Source organism: Chelonia mydas, chromosome 11, assembly GCF_015237465.2.
Source record: "Chelonia mydas isolate rCheMyd1 chromosome 11, rCheMyd1.pri.v2, whole genome shotgun sequence".
In the NCBI taxonomy this organism is placed as follows: Eukaryota; Metazoa; Chordata; order Testudines; family Cheloniidae; genus Chelonia; species Chelonia mydas.
The window spans coordinates 72,573,915-72,587,183 of NC_051251.2; the positions used below are offsets into that span (position 1 = coordinate 72,573,915).

General features: G+C 44.2%; 1 protein-coding gene across 8 annotated transcripts in view; it reads left to right on the forward strand.

The window, feature by feature from the left end:
- The first annotated feature begins 686 nt into the window (after positions 1-686).
- HDAC4 (histone deacetylase 4) overlaps positions 687-13,269 on the forward strand; it is a 459,989-nt gene continuing 447,406 nt past the window's right edge. For 5 of the 8 annotated variants that reach the window (XM_043525826.1, XM_043525825.1, XM_037912732.2 and 2 more), the window contains exon 1: positions 688-815. The gene's annotated coding sequence lies outside the window, so the exon portion shown is untranslated. Of the gene's footprint in view, positions 816-1,357; positions 1,442-13,269 lie in introns of those variants that run through there. The other 3 variants (XM_037912733.2, XM_043525823.1, XM_027823219.2) reach the window with 2 other exon arrangements.

Below are 13,269 nucleotides of genomic sequence, written 5' to 3' on the forward strand. Positions count from 1 at the left end.
CCCCCCAGCTCCCTGCTTCCCCTCACCCCGTCCCTCCACATCGACCCCCACGGCTCCCTGCTCCTGCACCCCCCCCAGCTCCCTGCTCCCACCGCCCCACCTCTCCTGCACCCCCCCCCACACCTCCCATCTCCGGCTGCCACATATCTCTTGCACCCCCCACTCCCCAGGGCTCCCTGCGCCCGCTGCCCCATCCATCCCACACCCCACTATTACCGCCCCTTCCCTCCCACAGCTCCCTGCCCTACATTGCGCCCCATCCCTCCCACAACCCCCTCAGGTCCCTGCTCCACGTTGCACCCCATCGCTCCTGCACCCCCTCCCCACGGCTCCCGCCGCCCTATCCCACTGCTCTCCACCAGGGCTCGCAGGCAGGGCCGGCTCCAGGTTTTTTGCTGCCCCAAGCTCCGAGAGCGCAAGGGCCCAAGCCAAAGGAAAAAGACAGGCGGGCTGGAACGCCGCCCGGGAATTGTGCCGCCCCAAGCATATGCTTTGCTGGTGCCTAGAGCCGGCCCTGCTCGCAGGCCCCCCACCGCCTCACTCCCGCCCCCCCAGCCAGCTCCCTACCCCCGCCCACGGTTCCCCCCCATCGCACCTCGTCCATGGAGGGGGGAATTGTGCTAAAAATAGCTGCCGCTTGCTGATTGGCGGAGGGAAAAAATGGTCGCACCACGTGACTTTCCATCTAAAATTCCAAAATGGCGGATCCCATCACAGGCTGATTCCGTTGGTAGCGCGCGCGCCGCTGTGTTCCCCCAGCGCCTGGCCCTCCCCGTGCCTTGCCGCCGCCCCGAGCGCCTGCTGCCGCCGCACAGGTCAGTACCCAGGCTCCCCCGATCCGCGCAACGCGTGCCCGCATCTATACGGAGGCAGGCGCTGTGCGGTCCCTTTAAGGCTGCGGGTATTTTTGTCCTCCGGCTTTTAATTCTGCTGAGGCCGCTCCCGACCGCTGGGTCTTTAAAGGGATGGGTCGCGCACGGCTATTTTTCTCTGGTCTGAGCGGGGAACGCGGAGGGTTCCGGGCAAGAGGTTGATGGGCAGGTCGAAGCACCAATGGGGGGCGTCTCCGCTGTAGTGGCGGGTGCGTTTGAGCCGCTTGAAGGCTCACGCTGCACTGTGATTAGGCAGCAGCGATGAGAGGGCGGGGCTCCGTCTTTTCACCAATAGGGGAGGACGAAGAGGAGTTGGGGGCGGGTCGTGAGGTGACTGACCTCTGACGGGACCATTCAGCGCGGGGCCTGCGGGCTCCGCTCTCCGGCGGTTCGGCGTGCCTTGGGTTTTTGTGAATGAGCCGGGTGGGGCCGGGGCTGTGATACGTCCCGCCCCCTCCGGGTCTCTGCGGCTCCACCCTCTCCTCCCCCTGCCCTCCCCCCCCCTCAGTGAGCAGCGCTGCTGCCGCCTCGCTGCTGAGCGGGGCTCGGCCGGGAGCGATGCGGCCGGGGTGAGTGGAGCGGCGCCGCCGCCTCTGGTTGCCGAGGCGCCGGGGGCCGTGGCCCGAGAGCCGCCCGCAGGGCAGGGGGCGGGGCGGGGCTGGGTCTCTCTGGCCGGCAGCCTCCTGCCGTTTGTGTATCCGTCCGTGGCCGGCTCCGGCCGTGTGTCTGCGTGTGTCTGGCAGTCACTGGGTGTGGGGGCGTGTGGGACACGGGGCCGGGAAGGGGTTGTGTCTGTCTGGCAGTCACTGGGTGTGGGGCCGTGGGGGCGTGTGGGACACGGCGCCGGGAAGGGGTTGTGTCTGTCTGGCAGTCACTGGGTGTGTGAGAGGGGAGCTGTGTCTGCCTGTCTGTGTCCAGCAGCCCCAATGCGTGTGTGTCTGTCTGTCTGGCGGTCGCTGTGTATGTTGCCCAACAGCTGCGCTGTGTGTGTAGGGTCGCTGGGTGTCTGGCTGTCCGTCCAGCGCTGTGTGTGCGTTGGGGGCTGACAGGCTGTCACAGGCACTGGGGTGCGTGCGGGAATCTGTCCCTGCAGCAGGGTGACCCTTGCAGATGGAGGCAGTGAGGATTTGGGTGTACTCACATCCCCCATCCCTCCTACTGCCCAAATATCTCCCTCCCTTCCCTGTGCAGAGGCGTGTCTGTCTCACCAAGTTAATAGTGAAGACATGTTCTGTGAAGGGGCAGGGGTATGGGTGGGGGGTTCTGGAATTAGAAGGGTTGAGCTCACTTGCAAATTGATTAAGCTGTTTACAATTCTGCTTTTTAAACCAATTTAACCCCCCACCCCCAAATTTGCCCTTTAAATTATGAGTGACAATTCATTAAAAAAATTAGATAAAATGGGAATTTTCATAGCTGAATTATTCCTAGCCCTGAAATAAAACATAAAGGAGACTGCTGGGATAAAGAGGTGCAGATGGCTCTTTAAACTGTAAGTGATTACTGTTTTGAATGCTTAGTTATAATTCCAGTATTTGGGAGATGGCACAAAACAAAGCTTTGCAGTGAGTGGCCTGTGTTCTTGTAAAAGTTTTTTAAAATATGATTATTGTCCCCTATTGCCCTTTCTGCACATGTGTCTGTGTTAATATGATGATAGTCCAGGCTATACATACATGCATGTATTATTCAAAAGTGACTTTATCTGATGCTGATCCATTCAAAGTAGCTGTTTTGATCTTTTTAGTAAATGTATCTTATGTAAAGTGTCTGTGGACTTATGTGGGAGTCTTGTGCATTTCATGCTTATGATAGTTTTTATAACTTGTATTTTATTACCTTGGTTGAGATAGTAGTAAATCAGCATGACAAAATTTTGCTTGTCCACTTACATGAGCCAAATAGATACTTATTGATTGGCAAACAAAAAATAATTCTGTCTTCTTATGGTACGAGTGGATAGTAGATTGTTTTGTGTAACAAATTTTCATGATTACTTTTAGGCTGTTAATATGTAACATACAATGACAGTATCAAATGAAACTCATGGGTAACATTCTGGCCTACCCCCCGCACTGTGCCTTGTTCCCTTTTCCCCCTGACTTGCTGTGTGTTTAAAAGGGAGTTTTACTGTATGAAATGTTGGTTTGTGCAACAATGTTCCTGTCATAGTTTAAAAAAATTAATTATAATGTATTGGGAGCAATGGGAAGAGAGGTGTTACTGAATTGTTTTGTGTGGGTTTATGCTGCAGAAATTTATCAGGAAAAATGCTGTGTGCAATACTTGAGTTTCTTTAATTGTTTGATTTTTGTGTGTGTGTATGGCATTGTAAGTGCAGCATGACCTCTTAAGCAAACTCACTTTTATTACATGATGATTATTTAACATTATACCAAGACACCTCATACCATTTGGAGGGGAGGTAAAACTGATCCATTCGTTTCTTCGAAATACATGTAACGCTATTAAGTGGCTTATGTACGTATTTGCATGACACTGAAGGTTTTTTCAGTTTGTCATTAGATTTGCTGTGACAACTTTCGTATAAAGCTTTGCATACATTAGAGTTGTCACTTTTAAAATGTTGACATTCATTTACTATAGATTTGCCTAATATTTTAGGGGGGAATTTATGGAAGTTTTATTTCACAAGTAACTGAGCTGTCTGTGAGAGAAGCGTGGGTGGACTGGGCAGGTGAAAGTCATCCATCAACCTGGAATCAGGGCACCCAGAACGCAGTAGTTGTGTGTTGGGGTCACTCATCACAGTATGGATCCTCTGGTTTTCACCTCATCCACATCTGTCTATTTGGGCTAGTGTAGAGATGCCTGTATTTTACTTTCTGCATAGCCCCAATGCGAGATTTAAGTCACGTAGAGAGTCTTGTATTTGCACTCTGTACCTAAGGTGAGTTTCACCTTTCTTGAAGGAAGGTGTCAGAGTACATCTGGATTTACTGCTGTTACATAGCATCAATAAAAGTGACTTGTATGGTGTTCACTACTGTTAGTGCTTTCTGTTGCGGCCAAAAGTTACCTGAAGTTATCTATCTTAATAAGATTTCTTAAAAAGGGCAATATTTTTAAAAAGCTAAGGAACACAAAAATTTAAGTAGCCTGATTCTTGGCAGGATTTCTTTTTTGTAATGTGACCGGTCATTGCTTTGAATTCTAATAGTGGCTGAAGGATCAGAAATTGTTTGAGTTTTCACATTAAAAGATGCTGTTGTAGCTCCAGAGTCTGCCTGAAAGATTTGAGGGGGCATTGAATTAAGAAAGCTCAGCTGCTTGTATACAAATATCCAGCAATTACAAGGCACCAAAATTATTGCACAATTCCATTGTTACTATGGCAACATGTTCACTCAATTACAGTTGGAAAAGGAAAATGCCACCCAGTTAGAAGAGACCACATTTTTTTTATAAACCAAAGTATGTAAGAGAGAAACTTCATGGATGTTGTGCTGTTTTTATATTTGCATGTGTATCTTATCAGATATTCTTCATTATTATTATCAGTTGTGTTCACTTTTTTTTGGACCTTTTAGAATGCCATCTTTGAACTTCAGTATTTAATTTTGCTTCAGGGTTTTGATTTAGAAAGGTAAAGTGGATTAAACCAACACACAAATATTCTGGAAATAAAATGAGAATAGAGGGGAAACTTGTCAATTATTTAATAGAGGTAACATAAAAACAAATTTGAGTAAAAGCCATTGTCTCATCTGGTGGAACACACTTGAAGAATTTAGTGGTCATGGGCCAAGATTTTCAACATACTGGTAAGTACAACAAATGTAATCAGACAAGTCTGAACAGAAGATAACTTTAGGGGTCAGTGGTAAGAAAGCAGTGAAAGTAGAATCCCAGGATGCCTTGTTATAAGGAGTAGCTAGGAACCAGAAATTAGGAAACAGCAGGATCTGTGCATAAAGTTTCTGATACGGGATTGACAACATAAATTAGATCTTTGTCTACTGAAGTTAATCAGCAATTTAAAAAAAACTTTTAAACAAGGTCGTGATGGATATTACAAATTTTCAGTAATCTAGTGTATAGATTGTTTAAATTTATAAGAACACAATACAAAATTGTACAGTCAACATGCAAATTTCAGCTTGATTGTGAAGCTTTAAAGTTTCAAGAATGACTTCAGATTCAAATACTTTGATAGAGGATGGTACAAAAGGAAAAATGGAGGTCTCTTCCATACCAATTTCTGAACTATTGGTATCTCAAAATTAATAGACACACTTGAAAAAACAGGTGACTGTGAGCCAGAGGTAGATATGAAAGATGAGGGTGGGGACTTTACAAGTGATGTCCAGGAGCAATGAATTGTCACACACAGCTTTTGAGAGGTTGCTGTCCCTGAGCCACTCTCTCACAGCAGCTTCTGATAAAAGGTGGGTGAAACTTACTGCTCAGCTCCCCTCTAGCTGCTGGGAAGAAGAAACAGTCTCTTCCCTTTCACTTTTCCTTAGAGCTTCTTCAGTGTATGCGGGGGAGGGTTTCTAGTACTTTATCCATCTCTTGGAACCTACTTTCTACTGTGTGGATTTGGGTTGGGAGCAAGTCCTCCATGCAATCTGCAAAATTCTTCGCTACCATGAATTACTCTTTTATGTATGCAATTGCAGGTAGCTTTCTGAAGCAGCAGCAGCTTGAATTGACCTGATTTGAGTTTTATTTCTGCTCACATGTTACACATTAAAACTTCCAGTTTCTTCTTGATATACTGTGATGCTACTATGAACATCAGCAGAGGTTCAGGAGTTGCCTGTCCGCAAGCTTATGAAAACATGGAATCAGTTCTCATTCTTTTAGCATCTGGGCTATCTTTGCAATCATATGCAAAATAAGTGTGAAATAAGAACTTATTAAACAAAAACTTAGTCTTTACAGAAATTGATGACTTTAAGCTCACTATCCCTGGCTAGACAGCTAGAGACAGCTTTCCACTTACCTCTGTGGGGTAGATTTTTAAAGCTGTGTCCAATTGTGTCCTTGCTTTGAAGATGTAGAATGTATGAAATCTCCGCGTTCGGGCCCTGATTGTACCACCTATGCACTATAAATTGCACATCACTCTACCTGGGCTCAGCAGTCTGCCTGCAGGCTTGGGGCCTAGGTTTGTAGTTTAAGGAAGTTACAAGCAGTTATTTTGTTTGAAAATGCATAAAACATATCAAAGAAACTAGTGGGTACATATGTTGGACTTGATAGGTGTAACTCTTCTTCCTTAAGCATTTAGTCATATTGCTAGTGTCCTTCAGAATTTTGAGAAGTGGGGAGTAGTCAAGGATTTTTTTTTTTTTTAAGGTAACTTCAAAGGTAGTCTGTATCTCAAACCTTGTTGCCTGAGAGAGGCATTTTTCCTAATTTTTTTCTTTAAGTTGAATATTTTCTTTATTGTAAGATATGTTCATATTATTGTTTACCCTTCCCTCAAAGACCACTGGCTGATTTGATGTTATATGCACTTAAATCCTGGGTGTATTGAATGCTTGGTTACATGCAACCTAAGGCCAAAGATGAAAACTTGCCTTTCTTAGATTCCTTGAAAATGCTACTGAAATTGCAGTTAGAGCTCATACTACCCTTTTGGAAGGTCTCGACTGTAACTAGACCCCTGCACTCTTTCTGAAGTACAGTATGGTGTCCTATTGGCCAAGTGGAGGAAATAATTATCAAGGTAGTGGTCTATGTAGAAGAAAAGTCAGGGCTTCAAAAATTTGATACTTATAGCCCGAGGCCTAAACTAATATGCCTGGGTGAAAATATTTGCTACTATGCCCCCTGCAATTTAAAGAAAGAAAATCGCTCCAGGCCACTTGATAGTATGTTTCAAATACTGTTAAATATGGTATTTAACAACTTTCAGTGTAATAGATATTTTTAAATGTGACTTATTACTACGGCTGAATGAATAGTAGAAGAAATATTCATTGACTATATTTGATAATACCCCCAGAAGTAGTGTATGTGCAGAATAGTATTTGCCTAGCTACTTTGCTGGTTGAAAACCACAAAAAAGTATTAATGGAGTACAGTATTTGATGAACATTGATACCATTAATTATTTGCCAAGTATTCTTCAATCAATACTACTTACTACATCCTCTGGTATTTTATTTTCCTTCCTGTCTTCACTCAACATTTCGTTTTTCCTGAGCTACCTTTGGTTAATTCTCTCTTACCTCTTTTATTCCTTTCCTTGCCTTATGTTCTCTGCCGTCTCCTATATAATGTCTCCTTTCTGCTTCTCCCCAACCCATAAAGCCACATATTGGAGTTAAAATTTTAACTAGACTCCTTGTGGCTGAAGCACTAAATCGATCATCTGAAGGCTTGTCTACACTAACTGCTGGATCAGCAGGCAGCGATTGATCCAGCGGGGGTCAATTTATCGTGTCTAGTATAGACACAATAAATTGACTGAGCACGCTCTCGTCGACTCTTGTATTCCACCAGAATGAGAAGCGCAAGCGGAGTCGACGGGAGAGCATCCGCTGTCGACTTACCGCAGAGAAGACACCGTGGTAAGTAGATTTAAGTATGTTGACTTCAGCTATGCTATTCATGTAGCTGAGGTTGCGGATCTTAAAGTGACCCCATGTATTAGTGTAGACAAGCTCTCAGACTGATACGAAATAGGTGGCAGGCACTGAACAGGGGTAGCTTTCCTGAATTCATCCCTCTGCTTTGTTGCTGCTGAGAGTCAGTTTCTAATACTTGACCCTTCTCCTAGTTGTCATTTTTTTTTAGCCCATTTCCCCAAATAATAGCTTTGGTGTCTGACTTTGCTGTTGCTCTCAACTTTCTCAAGTGTTGGCACAATGAAATTGACCTGATTCTTTTCAGTTTCATTGCTGCCTAGAGGTCTGAAAAAAGCAGTGAAAACTGGTGAGACTTTGGGTCAGTTTTCACTCTGCTACAGATTGTGGGTGCTGAGAAGCAGCACGGGTATTGGAGCTGTCTGTAGAACCAGGAACGCAGCAGTACATCATCACTTTATTCAGTTCACATTTTGCAGGCCGCCTCAACCATAAGAGCTAGATAATTTTTTTAAAAATGAAAACTTACCTTCTGCAAACTTCCTGCTTGCCATGCTCTGTTCAAGTTCTTGTATGCTTCCTGCTACTGTAGTATCTGAGTGTCTTGGATAAGCAATTTTTCTTGCTATTTGATGGTGTTAACTAGGAAACTGAAGTGGAGGGATGCTTTATCCTACAATGGGCCACGTTGATCAGGCGATGTGTGATATATGTATGGAGTGATTCTTGTCCTCACCAGTGCTGTCTAACCAGTAAGCAGGATATTTGGGTAATGCCTCTTTACCTGGAAAGGATTTGCACGGTTAAACTCAGAAAAGAAAACAAATACTGCCTTGTGTTTCCTTGATGGGATTCTTGTGTTGTCATGACAGTCCTAGAAAAAGTTAGAGAAGGGGAGAAAAATATGAGGGGGAAAATGATGGGGGACACACAAGATTATAGAAAGGCAGTAAAAGAAGAAACAAGAACAGACTATAAAATCCCTTGGAAAGCTTCTATAGTTCTTCCTCTGCAAGGAATTTATGCTTGGCCTGTCTTTTATGTAAATTTAAAAATTCAGCCTCAGTTGTGGTATTTACTGTTGTGCACATCTTGATCCAGTTCATTTTTTTTTTCCCCTCTTGTTTTCCTGGTGGATACATCTGAGAGTAGTTTTGGTGACAAACTGTTTCAGATGGCATTGTAGTAGTACTGAGGAATGTATATGGGGATTTGTGGTCACAGACCTATGACAATCATGTCCCCTATTCTGATAATCGAACCATAGTTTCAAATACAAAAGTATTTTCAAATAACATCATCAGAGAGGAACCTCTCACTTGTCTGACAAACTTTTTGTTTGGCCTTGACTACTACACATACAATTTTTGTTCCCTAGTGTGATAGAGGGGCGTAGAGCTGGAAACCAGTTTGGATGGTCTGAAGACTTCAGGTGCACATTTGCAGTCTCCTCATTTCAACTAGTGAAGCATAGCGCAGGTCCCCGGTGGTGGCAGCTTCACCCTCCTTCCCCCCCAGTCGAAAAGCCCATCTTAGTAGGATTCCATCATGTGTTAACTCAAGATGGTACTGAATATGTTGACCCTATTTTAAGGAATTGGTAATTACTATACTCCTTTAACAATATGTCTCCAGAAGAGAGACAGAAAGGAGGTAATGCCGTGGGGGGGCAGGGAGCCATAGGGGTGTGTCTGTGATGCAGGCAGGTGATCAGATGGGGAATATGTATAGCTGGGTACTTTTCCTCTTCTCTCTGTGTAGTTGAAACTGAATACCCAAGACAATGCCTCAGGTGCAATCCGGTTGTCATGTCTGTGGTTGCTGGTGTGTTGAACCTCTCATTTTGTAAAGTCTGACCTCCTACAGACCTGTCCTATATATATCTGCATAAGGAGGGCTAGGATTTTATAACAAACCTGTAAATTATTGAGCTGAGACAGTAATGAAGCACAATACTTCTTTAAAAATAAATTCCAGGATTGGAGCATCAGTAATTTGGGGATCTGTACAGTGAACAGAACAATAGCAGCACTATATGGTGTTTGAGGTGACCTCTTAAAGATTCGTTTTCATTCTGAGGAAAGCACTAGCATCTGATTAAATTTGTATACATTTACCTTTTGCATATACAGTAGAACCTTGATAATTCATACTCCTTACTTTTTGGAAAGATTTAATAGTGCTGTAGTGAGGTCTCCTATTAAGATTTAATTACTTTTACAAAGTGTGTTAACATTTATTAGTATACGTTGATTTATTATAAATAAAACTAAATTACTCTTGTCAAATGAGCAAAATAGCTTTGGTTTCCTTATTCAGTGTGCATTAACTGAATCCTGAGAAACAGCAAGTAATTCATTATAGGCCAATCATTAGCACAAGTTAGATTCCCCTGTATTCATTCATTTTCCTAACTTGCAAAGGTCTCAGAGGGGTAGCCGTGTTAGTCTGGATCTGTAAAAGCAGCAAAGAAACACTGAACAGCGCACTGATACACAGATACCCTCCCACCAACAGCACAAGAAGAACTCCACATGGACTCCTCCTGAGGGTCGAAACAACAGTCTGGACTTATACATAGAATGCTTCCACCGACGTGCACAGGCAGAAATTGTGAAAAAACAACATCGCTTGCCTCATAACCTAAGTAGTGCAGAACGCAATGCCATCCACAGCCTCAGAAACAACCCTGACATTATAATCAAAGAGACTGATAAAGGAGGTGCTGTTGTCATCATGAACAGGTCTGACTACCAAAAGGAGGCTTCCAGACAACTCTCCAGTTCCAAATTCTACAGGCCTCTTTCCTCAGATCCCACTGAGGAATACACTAAGAAACTGCACCATCTACTCAGGACACTCCCTACACTAATGCAGGAACAAATCAACATACTCTTAGAGCCCCGACTGGGGTTGTTCTATCTACTACCCAAGATCCACAAACCCAGAAATCCTGGACGCCCCATCATCTCAGGCATTGGCACTCACTGAAGGACTGTCCGGATGTGTGGACTCTCTACTCGGGCCCTATGCCGCCAGCACTCCCAGCTATCTCCATGACACCACTGATTTCCTGAGAAAACTACAATGCATTGATGATCTTCCAGAAAACACCATCCGAGCCACCATGGATGTAGAGGCTCTCTACACAAACATCCCACACACAGATGGAATACAAGCTGTCAGGAACAGTATCCGTGATGATGCCACAGCACAACTGGTTGCTGAGCTCTGTGACTTTATCCTCACGTACAACTATTTCAAATTTGGTGACAATATACACCTCCAGACCAGTGGCACCGCTATGGGCACCTGATTGGCCCCACAATATGCCAACATTTTTATGGCTGACATGGAACAACGCTTCCTCAGCTCTCGTCCACTCACGCCCCTTCTCCACCTACGCTACATTGATGTCATCGTCATGATGATGATGATGATGATGACCCATGGGAAGGAAACCCTGAAAGAATTCCACTATGATTTCAACAGCTTCTATCCCACCATCAGCCTCAGCCTGGACCAATCTACATGGAAGGGCCACTTCCTAGGCAACACAGTGCAAATAGGTGACGGTCATGTTAACACCACCCTATACTGAAAACCCACCTACTGCTGTGCCTACCTTCACGCCTCCAGCTTCCATCCTGGACACACCACACGATCCATTGTCTACAGCCGAGTGCTGAGATACAACCGCATTTGCTCCAACCCCTCAGGCAGAGATCAACACCTACAAGATCTTCACCAAGCATTCTCAAAACTATGATACCCACACGAGGAAATAAGGAAACGGATTGACAGAGCCAGACGTGTACCCAGGAGCCTCCTGCTGCGAGACAAACCCAAGAAAGAAACCCCCAGAATTCCACTGGCCATCACATACAGTCCTCAGCTAAAACCTCTCCAGCACATCATCAGTGATCTACAACCCATCCTGGACAATGATCCCTCACTTTCACAGGCCTTGGGAGGCAGACCAGTCCTCGCCCACAGACAACCCGCCAACCTGAAGCATATTCTCACCAGCAACTAGACACTGCACCATAGTAACTCTAACTCAGGAACCAATCCATGCAACAAACCTCGATGCCAACTCTGCCCACATATCTACACCAGCGACACCATCACAGGACCTAACCAGATCAGCCACACCATCACCGGTTCATTCATCTGCATGTCCACCAATGTAATATATGCCATCATGTGCCAGCAGTGCCCCTCTGCTATGTACATCGGCCAAACTGGCCAGTCCCTACGTAAAAAGGATAAACGGACACATCGGATATTAGGAATGGCAATATACAAAAACCTGTCAGAGAACACTTCAGTCTCCCTGGACACACAATAGCAGATTTAAAGGTAGCCATCCTGCAGCAAAAAAACTTCAGGACCAGACTTCAAAGAGAAACTGCTGAGCTTCAGTTCATTTGCAAATTTGACACCATCAGCTCAGGATTAAACACAGACTGTGACTGGCTCGCCAACTACAAAAGCAGTTTCTCCTCCCTTGGTGTTCACACCAACTGCTAGAAGAGGGCCTCATCCTCCCTGATTGAACTAACCTCCTTATCCCTAGCCTGATTCTTGCTTGCATATTTATACCTGCCTCTGGAAATTTCCACTACAGTCATGCGACGAAGTGGGTATTCACCCACGGAAGCTTATGCTCCAGTACGTCTGTTAGTCTATAAGGTGCCCCAGGACTCTTTGCTGCTTTTGCAAAGCTCTGTATTCCATCTTCTCTGCAGTCCTGCAGGGAAAAATGCAGAATTTGTAGCACTGGGGTTACATCCCTACTAATAACTTCCAATATCAAACTACCTGAAGTAAGAGAATCTAGTATACTAGAGAGAGCCCTTTTTAAACCATGAGCCTCTAATGGCAAAAGGGAAAAACAGGAACGCTAGCCAAGGAAACTTTTTCTAATGTTCTGTTTTTTCTGTTTTCTTCAGGGGGATAGTCATCTTGAATGATATTTTACTTCATTTTAACACAGGGTTAATCTTGTAGCTTTTACAAAACTCTGTACTCTGTTAACATAGTTTCAGTGTTAATTACACTGATATGGTTTATAGAAACACTTTAAGTCTGCTCTGTATAAAAATGTGCATGTTAGGGGTTTCTGGTTTAGCGTTGTTTATAAAGCAGTTAGTTTTATGCAGTTCAGATGCTTTTGTTGGATTGATGCTTAAGCCTGAAACAATAAGTTCGTTCTATTGTATGACAGCCTGAACCAGCATTCAAAGTGGAAGTGTTGTTCAAACCATTATGGAATTACTTTTTCCCTAGGGAATTGCGCAGTCATCTGGTTGTGTGTTGGTATTTGTTCTAGATTGTGTTGAACTTCAGAATATAGGTTCTTCTTATCAGTCAAACTGGACTGACTCTTTTGGCATAGTTTCCTATAAAATATGTAATTGCCAGTCTAGTATTATGTCTAAATAGTACAGCATAGCCAAGTAAAAAGCAGATGTTAATTATTTAGTATTGGCTTATTTAACAGTATACATTTTTATTTAAACATTATTCAACCTGTATAATTTTAAAAACCAGAATGAACTGTAAGATTGAGACAATTTAACTTAGGAGGGAAGGTGTGCGCAAAGGAGCGATAGGGAGGGATTAATGCTGAAATTAAGGCTGGTTCTGTTCTGCTTTTAGTGACTATTTAATAATTTGAAAGAGGAAGGGTTAGACATACTCCATCTTTCACTCACACCAGTATCAGCCTTAACTTTGAGCTTCCTTACTGGGGTTTTCAGTTTCACAGTCTAAAGGTTATCTAACTCCCAAGAATGAGGGAGAAGGGTACACCTCACAGTTCAGATTCAGAC